This window comes from Vulpes vulpes, chromosome 6, assembly GCF_048418805.1.
Source record: "Vulpes vulpes isolate BD-2025 chromosome 6, VulVul3, whole genome shotgun sequence".
NCBI lineage: Eukaryota > Metazoa > Chordata > Mammalia > Carnivora > Canidae > Vulpes > Vulpes vulpes.
In genome coordinates, this window is record NC_132785.1 from 72422854 (window position 1) to 72442231 (window position 19378).

The 19378-nt window shown below is 37.9% G+C and overlaps 1 pseudogene; it reads right to left on the reverse strand.

Moving 5' to 3' along the window:
- Positions 1 to 15312: 15312 nt before the first annotated feature.
- On the reverse strand, positions 15313 to 15762 carry LOC112926461 (proteasome maturation protein pseudogene; annotated as a pseudogene).
- Between the last annotated feature and the right edge of the window lie 3616 nt (positions 15763 to 19378).

Sequence of the window (19378 nt, forward strand, 5' to 3'; positions counted from 1 at the left end):
CTGTATAAGCATTAATATCTTATGTCTAGTTTCTAGTCATTAGCTGTCCAGGTACCTGATCTCTTTAACATAGTTAAAATCTAACTAACGAACTTGGGATATTCACTATTTATTTAAACTTTGTCATCATCCTATGAGCTTGATTCCATATTAGTTTTATATCTTTGTGGGAAGGTGGATCTAGGTGGAGGGGTCCACAGTTCTCATATTATTTAAATTGTAAAGTATTTAATATTAGTCTTTTTATAGAAATCTTTCAGGCAATAGGAATGAGTTGGAAAGCTAATCAATGATAGTCAAAGTTAAGATTTTGGGTATTACTGAGTTTAACATATAAAATTATAAACCTTAAAATTAATGCAAGTACTAGTAATTCTGGTTTAGTCATTTTACAAGTAGTGCTAAGACCTGCAATATACACACTGAGTAGTTGTCATGGAATTTGTGGGAACAACATTTGTTTATTCCCACAGTGCAGATTTTCTGTTCAATCTTATTTGCCTCACATGGTAAAAATTATGAACAATATAATAATGGCTCTCCTGAAAGTTTGCGTGATTTTTAGTTAAGATTCTACTAGTGTTGTAACCTATTTTTTCAAGTTTTTTTCTGTTTTGTATTAAATCTTACTCCAAAACAAGTGATGTAGGCTTAGCAATTGATCTATTTATTCATTACTTCACTAATTCATCCAAGTTACTTGTAAATATATATCTATACTTATCAGATCATTTTCTTGTGACCTTGAACTGAATATTTTGTCCTAATCACTTAATGTGTTTTAGATGCTTGCTAGTTTTTAACAGATCTTGCCCATTTTAAATTTGGATCTCTTGGTTTTCTTTCCTTTTCTCTAGATTCTTGGTATTTTCATTTTATCCAATGTCTTTGTAATTCAGTGAAACCACCTTATACTTAATACCCTAAAGTGATAAGTAAAGTTAGAAGCAATCTATACTGTCCTTGTTCATATTTTTATAAAACTTGGGTTATTTTAAATGTGTAGGTGAAAAGATTTTTAAAACTACAAAACCCAAGCTATCTGAAAGAACATAACCTTTAGATAGATACCCTCTCAAATTTACTTCCTGGAAATTTCACTTTCAGATTTTTCATCTTTGTTGGTGCTCAAAGGTGTAATTGCTAAATGTTTTTGGTTTAGAGAGAGAAACCATTGCCAGTAATGCCTTTTTCAAATACAAACTAAAATATTTTATCCAATCTTCGGTTACAAAATGATGGATGTGGGCCACTAGTCAGGCTCAGTCAATGAAGCATGCAACTCATGATCTTAGGGTTGGGAGTTCAAGTCCCACATTGGGTGTAGAAATTACTTAATAATATTTTTTTCTAATATGGAAGTTTGTGACTTTAAAAATTTATTGAAATAATCATTTTCATGGTGTAGATCAAGGTGAGGAAACTTTTCCAAAGGGCAGATGATGGATACCTTAGGCTTAGCAGGCCATAGGATCTCAGTTCCACTGTTGTGCAGAAACAGCCACAAACAATATAGGAATAAATGGACATGACTGTGTTCCAGTAAAATCGTGTTTATAGAAAAGAACCAGCAGACTTGACTGAACTTGCCCCCACAGACCAGATGGTTCCTGGCATAGCTTGTTAGTAAAATTCAATCTCCCAAGTTTCCAATCATGTGGAATAATTTATGATTGATTAACTCCTAATAATATAGGTCAAAGTAATATTTTACAGAGGGTGATGATAATTATCCTCTATTTTACCATCCTTTTTCCCCTAAGGGAATGATCTTTTTTAGTTGTAGTAAAGTAAATGAGTTATATGGAATAGTTCTTTAAAAGGTTATAGTAATTAATAAAACATTACATCCAGTGTGTAGGACTGATGATATAACTGTGTATATCAGAATTGAATTGCTTTCATGGCCTTACTTCTATTATTGGGAGGAGTGGGGGTTAGCAGAGGGAAAGAGGAAATCCTGAGCAGGCTCCACACCCTGTACAGAGCCTGATGCAAGGGTCAATCTCATTAATCAGATCATGAGCCAAAACCAGGAGTTAGACAGTGAAGTGCCAACCACTCAGGTGTTCCACCTTCTGTTCTTAAAGATGACTTTATTTTTTAAAGATGTATTTATTTATTTTTAAAGCGTATTATCAGGGGAGTGCAGAGAGAGAAGGAGAGGATCTCAAGCAGGCTTCCCACTGAGCACCCACTGAGTGCTTTTTCACACTGAAAAGCACAGGCTTTTCACAGAGTCACAGGACAGGGCTCAATCCCATGACCCTGAGATCATGACCTGAACTAAAATCAAGAGCTAGATGCCCAACACCTGAGCCACCCAGGTGCCCCTTACAGTAATATTTTTAATGGTGGTAATTGCGTCTCCACACATAACATTAATCATGAGCATATGTTAAATATTTCAGTTAATTGTGACATTAATTAAGTGATTAATATTTTTAAACTACTAATCCTAAAATACCAAAATCATGTCTATAGTGGATCTCTAAGTATATGACCACTATTTTTTGGATGATCTCTTAAAAATATAAGCTTTTGCTTCGGAAACCTTTTATTGCTGTTTTTAGTCTACTTAATAAGTGCCATTTGAGGTATATAGGCAGCAACTCTTAATTCAGACAAATTCAAGCCAGTTCCTTGAACTAAGAATTACCTTAGAAGTTTTAAGAATATGCTGGCTTTTGAGTATTTTTGTTTATAGACATGATTTCCAAATCTCAGAATCACTCATGGAAACTATTTAAGCTGTCCAGAAGCCATTTAGCTGTACAAATCTCTGAGGTGCAAGAGTAAGAGATTTATTTCTAGTTCTGTGCTTATCTCTTCCATCTGGGGAAGACAAACTGGAGTTTCTGGAAGAAAAAAAGTTCATATGAAAAGAGTTCATTACATAGAAAAGGCCTTGGCACTCAAATTTAAACAACTTTATATCAATTTGTAGACTTGATGGTTACTGAGCAATATTATCATAAGTTGTAATAAACCAGTCATAACTAAAAATGTTAATGGCAAAGAATCTGGGCATTTTGCTAAGGCAGCTTTTATTGTTATTTGTTAGAAAATTCAGCTGTTTATAATGTCTTTTAACTCTTTAATAAAAGGGTCCTATCAAAATAGGAAACTGATAAGTTGGAGGAGAGAGTGATTTGCATTGCAGAATGTGTTCAGTATTTTAAACTTCTACATTCCAAGTTTTCCAAGGTCACCATTTTCATTTTTTCTACCACTTTAAAATATTTGCTTTACAAACACTGTAGAGGTTCAGTTTTTCACATGAAGAGGTTATAGCTCACGGCTTGTCAGCACACCATCTAACAACCTTTAAACAATTTAATTTAACAACAATTAAACAACAATTTAACAATTTAATTCAACAACAATTAAAGCAGGATAATTTTCAAAAGCCGTATTTTTAAAGGCATCAGTGTGATGTGGAAATGTATACTCTAGACTCAATCCCAGAAAGGGAATAGTTATTCAGAAGTTAGTAGAAGAAGACAAACTGTTTTACACTCTAGATTCCTTTGTAGAAGCTGGGTTCAGTCTGAGCATCTGGATTTGGCCTAGGCAGAGGGCTATGTTAGGAAAAGAGAAACCAGCTATGCTTTTGATGATTGTATAGGATGGGAGTGACAAAATTGTGGAGGTTTGAAAGCTGATGAAACAAAGGTCCATCCGGTTTCTCAACCAAAAACTTCCTAGGTTTGTCCTCTAGGCACAGGGATGAGTTGGGGCTAAATTTTACCAAAAGTCTGTCTAATCAGGCAAAGGGGAACCCTTTTCAAAAGGAAGAAATAGCCTTGGAGCCTTTTTAGTTATTTTATACACAATATCCAGCATACAGTTTAGATTACTAGGTACATGAAGCAACAAAATTATATGACAGATCAAGAAGAGGAAAATGTGATTGAATCCAAATGATTTAGATTGTGGGATAAAATGATCACTAATAATTGTGATTTATTTTTTTAAAGATTCTATTTATTTATTCATGAGAGACAGAGACTGGCAGAGACACAGGCAGAGGGAGAAGCAGGCTCCATGCAGGAAGCCCGATGTGGGACTTGATCCCAGGACTCGAGGATCACACCCTGGACCGAAGGCAAGCGCTAAACCCCTGAGCCACCCAGGGATTCCCCAATAATTGTGATTTAATGTGAAAGAAAACAATATTTACAGATAAAATAGTAAAGTTTTTCATCAAGCAGTGATTTTTGTTGAGAAGACCTCTACAGCTGAAAAGTTTACTCCCTAGATGAGGGGCTCCTGGGTGGCTCAGTTGAGCATCCAACTCTTGATACTGGCTTGAGTCTTGATTTCAGAGTTGTGGGTTCAGGCCTCCCATTGGGCTCCATGCTGGATGTAGAGCCTACTTAAAGCGGAGAAGAGCTCCCTAGATGAGGTAACATGGTGTGCACCCCCCCCCCAAAAAAAAAACAAGATGGGTAAACCAGAAGGCAAGATTTTCACTGGATAGTATCGATCAGGAAATGTTCAAAATGTCTGACGTGTAATTTGGGAGTCCTAGAGAACGATTGGGACAGAAACAGTGAGGTTATGGCTAGCCCCTTTGCAAAATTGAGAAAACCCACAGATTAAAATTCAGCTAATCCCATTCAAGCAGAACTAAATGTTTGAAACTATGCCTAGGTACCCATGGCAAAGGACTGGAAATCCAAGATGGGCCTTATTCTTAAAGCAGCTGGAGAAAAGACACATTACCTTGGTGGAGCTCAATAAGACTGACAGTTGATGTCTTAGTAGAAATGATCAAGAACAAAAGACAACGGAATGAAATCTTTAAAATGCTGGCAGGATGGGGAGGTGGAGGAGCAGTATCTGCTGCCAAAGGAAAAGTCCTTGTGGAATAAATGATGGTTCTTGACAAAATCTAAGGTAGTTAATCACCAGTAGGTCTTGCAATAAATATAAACCAAGGAAAGCTGAAATAGTACTCAGGCAATTTAACTACTGTTGTCATTGAGATTTCCAACTTTGGTTCCTGAGGGACTGAGCATTAAGTTCCTTCTAAAACCCCAAAGTTTGGAGGTTTTGTTCTGTCCTGTAAGAACACAAGTTGAGCCTGAGAGTTCAGTCCTGAGACTAAACCACCTCTTCTAGCGACTCTGATCAGAACTTAAAGACAGGCCAGCCTCTTTCAGGCTCCTATGGAAAATAGAATTGAAGATACAGGTCAAGATAAAGTAGGAAAGACCTTGCCCAACAAATAGTACTTAGGTTCCTTTGAAGAATTCACATGCAAGAATTATATGTGTACAGAATACGAGCAGGTCTTAATTCCAAAGTTGTTTGAACAGACCATTCATACTGGAGAGAAGCATGGTAACTGGGAAATTCAAGTCACACCTCAATGAATATTTGCAACCATCCTGAACAAAAATCTTAAAACATGCATTAAATATGTAGAGACATTTACCAAAATGTCATATATCTTTGAACACTAATGCTCACACTGGAGAGAAACCTATAGATGTACTGTAACTTGAAAAGGACTTCACCTGTTAAGTCTTGGTTGTGCTTCAGAAAATTCATACTGACAGAAAAACCATTTGAATGCAGTGACTGTGAAAAAGTCTTCACCCAGAAATCACAACTCTGTACATCAGAACTTCACACTGGAGAGAGATGATATTACATACTGAGTTTGGAAAGTCCATCAACCTCTAGTCAAACTGGTTTATTGAGTGATAGCCAGCCCCAGAGATGGCCCCCAAGGTCCTGGCTTCTAGTGTTAACACCTTTGTATGGTCCCCTACCTTCTGCCAAGATTAGTCTTGTGTGATCAGTAGCAAATAGCAGAAGGTATGGTATGTTAGTTCCAAAACTAAATTATAAAGGTCTGTGGTTTCCCCTCTTGGGTACCCACTGTATATGATGAATGAGCTTGGAAACTGATTCTTCTGCCCACAGCTGACACCTTGAATGAAACTGCACAAGATAACCAGAACTAGATCTATGCAACTAAGCTGCTCCCAGATTCTTGTCCCTCAGAAACAGTTAAATGTTTTAAGCTGCTGTTTTGGCATAATTGACAAAGCAAAAGAAAACTACTACAGTTGCACATTGAAGTTCATACTGGAGAGAGATGAATGCATAGTGCATTTTCTTCATTTCCAAGTCCTGACGCCAAGTGTATCAGAAAATTCACAGAGTAAAACCATGTATGTGTGGTGAGTGGGAAAACACTAAGCGCTAGGTTAAATCTCAGTATCAGAAAACTGACCTTAGTGAAAAACTGTTTTTATTTATAGCAGCACCTTCATGGAGAAATCTTGTTTTAAATACATGTCAGAGAATGTACGGACTATAGTAACTTCTCTAGAAAATGCCACAGCAGCATCAGCAGATTGACATAAGAGAAAAACTGCATGTGTATGTATAAGGGCTTCCCCAAAAGGTTGCTATAACTGTAGTACCTGAGTCATTATTGGTGCATTTACTGTGGGAGAGGCATCGGCATTAGTTCACAGTACACGTCAGAGAATTTATAAATGAAAGAAAATACATGTATTCAAAGTGGGAAAGCTCAGAATCAGATGAAATTGCACATTATAGATTTTTTGCAGCTCAAATTATGTGGATATATTTGTGAGAAAAATTCTAACATCTTGAATGTGTTGAGGAAAAGGTATCTTACTATACTTAAGTAATAATTCATAGGAAATACCAGTTTGAAATACTAGGATGTGGACTGGCAAACTTTATAAAGGGCTAGATGGCAAATATTTATTTTATTGTATTTTTTATTGAAATATAGATGACAAACAGTGTTATATTAGGAGATGGTCATAATTTTCAGCTTTGCAGCCTAAGAGACCAAAAGCAAGGATATTCTATAGACATTTAGGGAAAAAACTGTCTATAAAATTTTTGACAAAAATTTACAAATTAACATTTCCAATTGAAGGTTGTGTGGAAATTGCACAATCACATGGTTAAATAGATTTTAAAATAAATTTCCTTTGCAAGCCCATAGAGGTCCAAAAACTGCTGGAGCTTAGAAAATACGTGTACTACAAATTTGGAATTGATTCAATAATTTTTTGTTTTAATTTCTGATGGTACAGAAAATGTATAAAGCAACTTGACATTTGTTTGTGATTCAGACAATGTTAATTATCATGAAATGACCACTGCAGTATAGATTTTGCATGTTATCTACATTGCCTGTAATTTTAAGTTGAATTCATAGAGAAACATCAAGTCGGCAACAATAAGCTGGTTTGAACACCAGTGTTCAATAACGACAGTTGAGGTGGGTTCTCTCATTCAGAAAAATTTCAAATCCTGGCCCTGACCTCAAAAAAACTACAATCAACTTTATCAGTGCTAAGAAATTGAATTGCTGTATGGAAGAGCAAATCAGGGCATTTGGCCTACAATGGATAAATCTGTAAAAATTGTCCACTGTTGGTACTGCTAGTTTAATAACACATGATAGGTTTAAATATTTTTCATAAAGGATCTGCTGATAAGTAATACAATGAATAACCACAAATGTGAAGCCTTAACATTGCAAAAGCTTTGGTAAATTTGTCCAACAAAGCTGCTTTCTGTTCTATACCTATATTTTACCACATTCAGTTATAAGAGCAGATTCTATTTAAGGTTATATGAACATTTTCTCAAATTTGTTTAGTCATTTCACAAAACATCCATAGAGGTCATTCAGTTAATTCAAACTCAGCATTGACTAACTAGATAGCAACTGAGCAGTACTGCTAAGATTTGATACTTGGAAAACCACTTGGAATTATTTGCATTGTTTTTAAACGGATGTTACCTAGTGTTCTAAACTAAGCAATTGTTCTCACCGAAAACCTAATAGTCTTCAACAAGTTTCCCCTGGAGCCATTTCTTTGGCTGCTGTAAACATGATTTCGTCAACTCACCATGTGTTATTTCTACAGTCTCTTCAAGAAGATTGAAGAGGAGAATTGTGTTAACTAATTCTATAATGCCAGTGTTATCCTGAAACAAAACTATAAAAGAAAACTACAGACCAATATATCTCCTAAATCTTACCAACAATTTAGCAAGTTGAAACTAAGAATATACAAAAAGGATAATATGCTATGACCAAAGATGCAAGGTTGGTTTAACATTCAAAAATGAAAAATAAAGTGACACGGATGAAATTGGCATGGTAGATAACTCCAAGAGCCATCCCTCCACCAGAAAAAAGATAAATCAAGCATTTTATGTGAATATAACATGAAATTTGAGAGGAAAGGAGCCCAATTTAGTTATACAAGTTTATTTTTTTACTGTAGTTCCCACTTATATTCACCCTTCTTAGGCTACATTGGCCTTACAGAAAGTCAGAATCCTATACACTTACAGTGTAAGTGGTATAAAGCAACAAGAAGGGATTTCCATTTATAGTAATATCAGGTAGTATCATTTCGATCAATCCTCCAGTTTAGAACACCTACCAAAAAAAAAAAGACAAATTTGCTTCAAAACATCTATATGAAGGGCATCAAAAAACTAACAAGATCAGGGTTCCTAGCTAGCTCAGTTGGTAGAGTGTGTGACTCTGGATCTCAGAGTTAGGAGTTCAAGCCTCACATTAGATATAGAGATTACTTAAAGGAAAAATAAATAAATAAATAAATAAATAAATAAATAAATAAATAAATAAAAGCTAACAAGATAGTGAAGGATTATAGCCAGCAATAGGGAGAGAAAAAAGGACAACATAGATATCTATGATAGATAAACCTACCTTTGGCCTCCAATTATTTAGGAGATAACTGAGAATTTGAATAATACCTCTGATGGCCTCTGTAGTTACAAGTGGACAAGAATTGGATTTTAAGACCTCAAAGTGTTTCTGTCGTTATACAAATTTGATGTCCTACATAAAATAACAAAACCTATACAGACAACATGAATTAAAACTAACCAGACAGACTATATATGCTAACCCCAAGGAAATAAATGTCAAGATGGAGAATTTCAGCAGATGAATACAAAAACATAGAAAAACACCAAGTAGAAGTTAAGGAACTCCAGAATATATAAGCTGGATTTAAGGACTCAAAGGATTGGTTTATAGCAGATTAGACACAGCTGAAAATATAATTCATGAATTGAACGTGATTAATAGAAAAAGATAGAGAACTGAAAAAATTAAAATATAGTAAGGGGGAAGTCTTGTCATAAATTTAATTGAGGGCAGCCTGGGTGTCTCAGCGGTTTAGCGCCGCCTTTGGCTCGGGGCGTGATCCTGGAGACCCAGGATCGAGTCCCACATCAGGCTCCCTGCATGGAGCCTGCTTCTCCCTCTGCCTGTGTCTGCCCCTGTGTGTGTGTGTGTCATGAATAAGTAAATAAAATATTTACTAAATAAGTAAAAAAATTTAATTGAATCTCCCAGAAAGAGCAGAGAGAGAAAGAAGCAATATATGACTAGATAATGGCTGAGATCTTTCTATAACTATGAGATCACAGACAACTGACTAAAGGACTGTGAACCAATGGAAAGGAAGAAAATACATACCAAAGTATGTCATAATAAAACTGAAAATTAGACAAAAGCAAAAGAGAAAAAGGATCAAAAGTGTACCATTTAGACTACAAGCTGCTTTCTCAAAATATTAGAAGCTAAACAACAGTGAAATATCTCCCTAAAATTCAATAGAAAAAAAAAAGCCTTTAAGAATATTACATTTTCAGACCAAGTAGAAATGCTCTTAAAACGAAATACTGAAGACAAAATCGCATTTATGAAGGCCACACCAAAAGTCATAAGGATATAGAAAGATTAAAAGGAAAGGATTGTATAAACAACTGAATGCAAATATGTTTGAAACTTAGTGAACTAGAAGAGTTCCCCTAAAGCACAACATATTAAAACTTACATGAAGTAAGTTTACAAGAATTTACAAAGTTTACATGCATTTATAGGCCTGTATAGCTTTGCTGGTGAATTTTACTAAATAAGGAATAGCACAAATTTTTTATAATGTCTTTAATAGAATTGCAAAAGAGGAAACACTTGAATTGATTTTATGAGGCTAACATAATCTTGATAAGTAAACTGAACAATGACATAGTTATAGGGCACTATCATATATAGAAGTGAAAAATCTTTAGTATATTTCCAAAGATGTTAAAAGGGAAATATAGAATTGGTTTAACTTACAAAAATCAGTCATTGTAATGTGCATTTATAGAATAAGAGAAGAAAAATATGACTATATCAATAGATGAATACAAAGCACTTTATTATTTTATTAAGATTTTATTTATTCATGAGAGACACAGAAAGAGAGCGGCAGAGACACAGGCAGAGGAAGAAGAAGCAGGCTGCATGCAAGGAGCCCAATGTGGAACTCAATCCCAGGAATCTGGGATCACACCCTGAGCCAAAGGTAGAGACTCAACCGCTGAGCCACCCAGGCATCCCCAAAGCACTTTATATTAAAGATATATCATGTAGATACTAAGAGCTGATGTTGCCAAACTATTATCAGGCAGTAAAATGTAAGGTAAAAAGCATTACTAGAGATAGAGAACATTTAATAATGATAAAGATTTACTTCAGCAGGAAGAGTTAGCAATTCTAAATTTGTAAGCACCGAGTGAGTAGCATAGCATTAGAATAAACAAAGCCAAAACAAATGTTAGAAATACAAGAAGAGCTAGATCTCCACTATCCAAGTAGGAGATTAACACATGGGACAAGCAAATAAAAAAATAACAGTAAAGGTATCAAAGATTCAACTTGATAAGCAAACATGACATGGCTTAGACACTGCACCCAATAACTATAGATAATTATATGAGACTATTACAAAGTTGAATATATGCTGAACCACAAAGGAAATCTCAAATTTCAAAGGATTAACATCATAATTTGTTCTCTGCTTATGTTAAAATTAAGATAAAAGTTAACAGCAAGATAAGAAACTCCCTGAATGTTTGAAAATTAAGCATATACTTGAAAAAAAAAAGTTCATGGGTGAAAAAGAAAATAAAAAATGGAAATATTGTGTGTGGTTTTGTTTTAAAGATTTTATTTATTCATGAGCGACATCCAGAGAGAGGTAGAGACAGGCAGATGGAGAAGCAGGTTCCCTGCAGGCAGGTGAGAGGCAGAGGGAGTCTTTTTTTTTTTTTTTTAAGATTTTTATTTACTTATTCATGAAAGACAGAGAAAGGCAGAGACATGAACAGAGGGAGAAGCAGGCTCCCCGTGGGGAGCCCAATGCAGGACTCGATCCCAGGACTCTGGGATCAGGACCTGAGCCAAAGGCAGAGCTCAACCACTGAGCCACCCAGGTGCCCCCAAAATGGAAATATTTTGAACTAAAAGGTAAAAACATAAAATCTTGTGGTATGTTGAATTGTGGAGATTTATGGCTTTACATGCATAGCTTTGAATTATATATTAGAAGCCTAAATTATCAGCAGGGAGAAAAAAGTAAAAAATAATGAAGTAGAAAACAAATGTATGGACTAAAGCTGTAACTCAGTCTTTGAGAAGATACGAGTTATGAGAAGATAGGGGAAGAAATAAGCAGTTGCCTATATTTTCGAAAAGGCCCCTGTGACAGCACATTTAATGGTATGGGAGGAATCTGTGATGGGAAAAGACAATGTGGAATTCCCCAACAGGAGAATTACAACATAGATTCTTAGGCTTTTGGGCAATCCACACCATCTCCTATACAGAGTTCTATACCGTTCAAGAAGTTCTTGGTATGCTTCAACACCCTGGAAAGGACAGAATGACCATGGCTATCAAGTGACCATGTGGCCAGAACTATCTAAGATAAAACCCCATGACTGTGATTTGTGATCATGACCTGAGCCAAAACTGAGAGTCAGAGGCCCAACTAACGGAGCCATCAAGCACCTCTTGACTGTCGGGAATGTTTTTATGTATCACAGGGAGTTCATTAGTGGCTCTTCCCATCCATAGGCTGGGGTGGTAATAGGAGAGGTGGTCCCAGAATTGAACTCATTCATAGCAACAGGAATAGTAATGGCATTTCAAAGCAGAAACTGCCAGAAGCCACAAAGCCATACTTAGCATAATGACCTGCAAGATTGGAGAGATAGCCATCAAGGCCTAGCCACGAAATTGTGGAGATTGGTAATAAAACATGGCATCCCTCTGGGCAAAAGCAATGAACATTCAATCATGGTGCTACTTAATATCTAAACTAATCTTAAAGAGTAAGTGTGGAGAAGTAAGAGGCAAGGGCAACCTCTCCAATAAAAGTTAAAATCCCTTATTCAGTTCCCTAAACCGAGCCAGTGTTCAGACCTCAGCTTCACTTGAGCCTGGCCTTCACAGACAAAAAATGAGAGGAAACCCTCTTGGTGAGCAGAGAGATTCAGTGGCATACCTGATCATCCACTTTCATAGAACGAGGACAACTCCGTATGCATATATATAGGCTTATGGGCCATGGCAAATGATCAAAAGGGAAAGAAGAGAGGAAAAAGAGTGAACTTTTAGGAAAAAGATGTCTAGGGGAGAGACATTTGGATGGACTTACTGGAGTGGGCACAAGATGTGAAGACCTTTGTATTGGATGTTAATGTTCATCAGAGTGCATACACCATGGAAGAGGCACTAAACAACCAATTAGCCAGGATGACTTGACATCAGCCAGCCTCTATCATCAGCTGTCTAATGCCAGCAGAATGAGTTTAGAGTTACCAAGATGGCATGGCGAAGGCTATGCACAGACCTGACAACGTAAGCTCCCATTTCCCAAGTCTGATCTAACTACACCACTTCCAAATGTCCAGCCTGTCCAGATTTCCAGCAACAGAGAACAACAGAGAGTCCACAGCACCACTTGGTGGCAAGTTGACTATTTTGTACTCCCTTCCACTGCGGAAGGGTGAGTGACTTATTTTCATTGGAAAAGATACATTTTCTGATATGGATTCACTATTTGAGTGCTAAAGAGTGTTTGCACCACCAACAATAGGTTAGGATACATGAGTTCAGGAACCATAGGGTCATTCCCGGTGACCCTTTTAGGGAATCTGTTCTTCCTGTTCCCACAGTTCTAGGTTCTGCAGATTTAGAGGTTGTGTTTCTCAAAGTGGGAATGCTTGCACAATAAGAGCACTATTGAAATTTAAGCCATAGCAACCACTCAATTACTTTAGGTTTCCATGCCTAGGGATCCAGCAGACCAGAAGAATAATCACTACTTTGATAATAATTAACTTTAATCTGCAGAAGGAAGTAGAGCAGCTATTACACAATGGAGCCAGGAAGGAATATGTAGGACACTTATGTGATCCATTGGGTGTGTCTTGGTACTCTCTTGCTTAAATTCAACAATAGACAAGCAAGCCCAGCAGCCATGGCATAAGAAGAGCATGGCGACCAGAGGCTCAAGGTTAAGGGTCTGAGTCATGCCAGTTGTAAATACCTAGACGATCATTTATGGCCTCAACAAATAGCTACAGCAGTGGGACTATAGGTTGTCCCACTAGCTTGGTTTTTTATAAGTTTTTCCCAGAGAAAGTGGTCTACTAAAAAGGAATAGATGGCCCTAGAATTTATAAGAAGTGGCTCTGAGCTGTGAAAAGGGTGGACTATAGTGGATGCTCTGCCACATTGTCCACATCCCTCTCACAGCAACGAAAGACTCAACTCCTGAGAGTAATGCTGGATGGCAGGCTCTAGCTCTCAGTCCTCTCCAGGAATTACCTTTGGCTAATGGGAACCACTTTGCTCAATGGTGCAACCCCTTTCCTGGGAGTAGTCTACATCCAATTACTGATTAGTATGTGGGTATAAATACCCAGCCTCTTGATCTCAACTTGGGATAACTCTGAGGGCCCATGTCAGTTTCAGAGCTCACAATGCAGTTAGTTGAAGTATTTGTTGTGATTATATCAGAGCCCACCACCTCCCTCTGTTCAATTCTGCTCTGTTCTCTCTTCTACCACTGGCAATGGTATCTTGGAGCAGGTTTGTACTGGATTAGAGGAGAAAATAGATAAATTTGCAGGGATCTTGTAAGCCTATTGATGTCAGGTTGGCAGTGTAAAATCAGTTGTGGTGGGAATATTTATACCATAGACATCATCAAACTCTACAAATCAGGGCTTCCCTTCATTTCCACACCAGGGAGGTTAGTAAGTATTTACCAGCTCATCACTATCTACAGGTGTTGATCACAGAGTGTTCCCATTTAAACCTCCTACATACTAATTTGTGTCTGAGTCTGCTTCCCAAGGAATCTAACTTGCAAGACATATATTCAGATGGTGATAGATCTTTAATTTATCTCTATAACCTACTACTTAAGTGAAGAACGAATTCTAATCCGTAGTAGAAAACAGGGTGATCAACTAATCCTGGTTTCCCTGTGACTTCCCTGGTTTTAGCATTAAAAGTCTCATGTAAAAAGAAAAGTAAAAAATAAATAAAAAAAAAATAAAAGTCCCATGTCTCAGAAAACATCTCAGTCCCAGGCTTACTAGAATGACTAGTTACCTAGTAAACAAGTAGGCCATCTAGAGCAGGAAAGTCTAGGCTTCAGGTGTTGGACTGATTTGCTAGTTAGGGCAGGTGTTTTAGTGTGGAGCCAGCAGTGAGTGCATTTGGAGATAGCAGGGATGATTGTAGATGGTGGTCTGATCAATAGGCCATAGGTGTCTAAAAATGGATACAACTTGGGATCCCTGGGTGGCTCAGTGGTTTGGTGCCTGTCTTCAGCCCGGGGTGTGATCCTGGAGTCCTGAAATCGAGTCCCACATCGGGCTCCCTGCATGGAGCCTGCTTCTCCCTCTGCCTGTGTCTCTGTGTGTCTCTCATGGATAAATAAATAAAATCTTTAAAAATAAAAAAGGATGCAGTCAGGGGTCTGGGATTCGAGGGCAAGATTTTTTTATTTTATTTAAGACTTTATTTATTCATTCATGAAAGACACACACAGAGAGAGGCAGAGACAGGCAGAGGGAGAAGCAGGCTCCATGCGGGAAGCCTGATGTGGGACTCAATCCTGGGATCACGCCCTGAGCCAAAGGCAGATGCTAAACTGCTGAGCCACCCAGGCATCCTGAGGGCAAGATTCTAGTATCCCAGAGCATTAGTAAGGGTAAGACAGCACGCCAGTCAGGGAGTAGTTGACCAAGATGTGAAGGAACTGATACAATGCAATGCTTCCCTTGCTATCTGAAAGTAGAGTGCTCCTATGAAACCTTTCTTTTTTTTTTTTCATGTGTCAGTACTTTTAATGTTGTATACATCAAATTATAGTAAAAAGATGACTATAACAATGTGCAGCCCCTCTATTTTCATGAACAGCACAACAGATTACAGTAAACTGAGTTTATATTCCGCCATCAAGTGTGGTTCTCCCATTAGTTCACTTTGTGATGGGTCATTAAGAATATCTTCAAATCCAATAGTCTCATCATTAGCCCTTAAAATATCCAATGAAGGTTTGAGCTTGGAAGAAATGGAAGACGCTGAACCTGCTGCACTGCCTTGAATTCCATTTGTAATTTTAGTGGAGCAAACAGACCCTGGATGCTTCTTAGTGTAGAAAAATTCATTTTATCTTGGTTGAGCTGGAAATTTTTTTCTGATACTTCAAGAGGATGACTGGGCAAAAGTTCATTTTTCACACCAGGGAGACCTTTTCGAAGAAGATCATGCTGTTCAAAAGGTCCACTTGCTGAAAGTTCAGTAACTGGAATACTGTCCTTCAGCTGAGATCCAAGTCCTCTGGCATTCATCTTCACTCGCTCTGTGAACAGCCCTATTACTGTCAGCCGGCCCTGCCGCTCACTTCCATTTCCTATGAAAACTTTCATAGGCTGAAATGGTATAAAGTCAGAAGCAATTACCATTAATTTATAAGGAAAATTATTTGAGCATCCTCAGACCCCCAAAAATAATCTTTTAAGCTTTTCTGATATCTTAGGAAACATCTTACTAAGGGATGTGCAAAATAAATTGGGAGAAAGCACAGATACAGACACAGTTCAAAGCTACGATGGCTTGATGCTGAGATGCTGAGTGTAGTTCTGGGGCAAGGAGCTTGGTGGGGCCCCTCTCGCTGCTGGGATGCCTGGGGCCTGTACAATAGGTCATTGCAAAACAAACTTAGAACGCTATTTTCACTTTTAGACTTTTTTGTAAAAGCAAAAGTCCTCTTGACATTTCTTTCAGTTAGAAAAATGGATACTAAGGTAAGTGGGTCTTTCATAAAAGTGAAGTGGCCTAACTTTAACTTTGAAAATGCAGAGGACACTTGTATTTAGATATCACTAGAATTCAGGCACTAGCTTAATCACAGGGAAGCAAGTATGGACCTAATTTCTGGAAGCTGTGGAGAATTTGGAGTAGTACAATCTGTGAAACTGGATTAATCCAGAGCTATTCTATGTTAGTGATGGGGTTCTTTAATTCATACATCCTTGAGCCTGGGGCAAAGCTGAACTGGTAGGAGAAAATGAAATGATACTGGTGTAGGATTTAGAGAGTTTTTTGAGGGGAGGGTGGCAACTGCTGATGATGAGTATTGAAAGTTTTTTTCAGTGCCCTGAGAGCTAAAAGTGTACATAGTGTCTAGAGTGAAGGTGAGACCTGCCTTAGGTAAGGAGTCCAGGATCAAGTTAGTAAAGAACACAGTTCATATAAAAAATTCAAGCATGTCATCTATCACAGTGAGGCCATGGCCACAACAGAATTATTTCTCTGGCTTGTCACAAACCCATGAGGTATGCAATCTCCTTACAACTATATTCTCTCTAACAGGAAATACCAGACAGCCTAGAAGGTAAGCAAAAAAATTGTTTTAGAGATTTTATTTGTTTGTTTGTTTATTTATTTATTTATTTATTTATTTATTTATTTATTTATTTGAAAGAGAGTGAGAGTGAGAGAGCACAAGCAGGGGTAGTGGCAGAAGCAGGCTCCTCACTGAGCAGGGAACCTGATACGGGGCTCAATCCCAGAACCCTGGGATCATGACCTGAGCAGAAGGCAGATACCTGACTGACTGAGCCACCCAGGTACCCTGGAGGTAGGCAGATTTTAATTTCATCTTCTTTGTTCCTATCCTCCTCTTGTAAACTTCCCAGTCCCTTGCTAACAGAACATTTCAAATCTTGATACCCAGCATTTAATTAGTATTTTCCCAGTCCAGAATTAAATACAAGTAAAAATTTAAAGCATCACTATCCCAAAGTATTTTATAATATGGCCAAATTGATAATTCTCCATATTAGGCAATAGTATCTTGAGTCAGAAATATATTTTATATTGGTAATAAGAAAACTCAGGATTTTCGTGGAAGAGCAAAGAGTCAAGAGTATTAAATAATGATAGTGGATATAGGAAGAGGCTACTGGCTAATGCCATTGATAACTGTATAAATGTGCTTCATTTTTTAATCTGGGCCATGTTTCAAGAGAAAGCCCTTCAAACAGCATTCTCTGTATTAAGCTCTAGTCCCATAAGGATTAAATTATGGCATTCTGTAATCATATAATGGGGTTAAGATGAGATTAGAAACTGAATTACAACTTGGTAGAAAATAGTAAAGAAAATGTTTAATTAAAATTAAGTTTCTGGGGGCGCCTGGGTGGCTTAGTCCTTTAAGTGTCTGCTTTCAGCTCAGGTCAGGGTCCTGGGGTAAGGGATTGAGCCCCGAATCAGGCTCTGAGCTCAGCAGGCAGTCTGCTTCCCCCTCTATTTGCTACCCCCTTCCCGCTCATGCATTCTCTCTCTCAAATAAGTACATAAAAAAACCTTTAAAAAAAAGAAGTAAAAAATTGGTTTCTATAGAGAGCTATTTATAAAAAGCATTTTAGGCATATTTATGATATTAAATATATATAATATGTACATGATATTAAAGTTTATCCAGTTCAACACATAGTGTTTGGCTGCCTTTTATTTGAAGGGCACCATGAAGCTCCACTTAGGAGCTTCCCCATCCTTACAAAGGTAAGCTCTTACCTACATAGGTAAGCTCCTAAATGTATATCACTTAGTTCCTGTCCTTGTCCTTAAAGATCTTATTATAAATTAGGCAAAAGATGGAGTTGAGCTTCAAGCCTGATTCTTCATCTCTTTAAAGGGAATTGGGATTCATTGTTTATTTTAACAGAGGAGGACTTGATGAAATAAATGTTGTAAGAACATTAATTTGGCAATGGAACTTTGCTGGAACTTTAGGTGGTAGTCAGGGCATGGGTGTTGTAATGGTGAGACCATTACAAAGAATGCGCCTTCTGTCATTCCCATTCAACAGCCCACCAGCCACACTGCATCCATCTGGGACCTGTTCTCAGCTTTTTAGGTACTTGGAACTTCTTCTTATCCCCATCCCTTTTCTCCTCCATCATGTATCTTTGATGTGCAATGTCAACCAAATATGCCACCAACAAATGATTTTGCAGACATGTATATAAATGTGATAAAAAATAATTGTTCATTATTTATAATTTCTGAAGAGAGTGATTCATGACAATATGCTTTTTCACTGAGGATGAAGTCAAGTGATAGGTTTGAGGAGACAAAATTGGAGGAACTAAAATACTTTGTCTCAGAAAAAGGAAAGTGGTAAAGAGAAGCCCTGGAGAGGTAAAGGCTGCTTCAGTGGAGACCACGGGGGAGAAGGAGACCAAGTCATCAGTGGCCACTGATGGAGCTTTCAGAGAAGAACCTGGAAGTCTGCTGGGGACTTCTGTCATACAAGTAATATGCACACTGTGAGGTAAATCTCTTTACTTAATCTTCCTCATCTCCCTCACCATGACCAATAAAATCTCTGTTGTCCACTGGTGCTTGTGGAGAGGCTGAGTTTGTTTGCTTTTGTTTCATTTTGTTTGAGGGTGTAGGATGGAGTGTGTGGGATGGAGATGACAAATACTCAGTCCTTTAAAAATAGAGGCTGCCATAGAGACCCTCCCCAGCACTGCAGCTTGGATCCTTTCTTCCCTTGGTGTTTCCACCAAGTTCTCCTTTTCTTACTGCAAGGTTGCCACAGCCAGCAGACCTGGCAGGTGGGAGGTAGGGAGGTAGTCCTGAAGGGGGAAAGAGCTGGAGAGGCATCTGGGGCCAGGCCCTGAAGGGATTCCTTTTTTTTTTTTTTTAAGGTTTTATTTATTTATTCATGAAAGACATAGAGAGAGAGAGAGAGAGAGAGAGAGAGGGACAGAGGCAGAAGGAGGAGAATCAGGCTCCATGCAGGGAGCTCAATGTGGGATTCGATCCCAGGACCCCAGGACCTGAGCCAAAGGCAGATGCTCAACCACTGAGCCACCCAGGTGTCCCTTGTGAAGGGATTCCACAGCAAACAGGATCCCATAGCTCCCCTCAGTTCTGCTGGAACAGGCCTCCCACCCT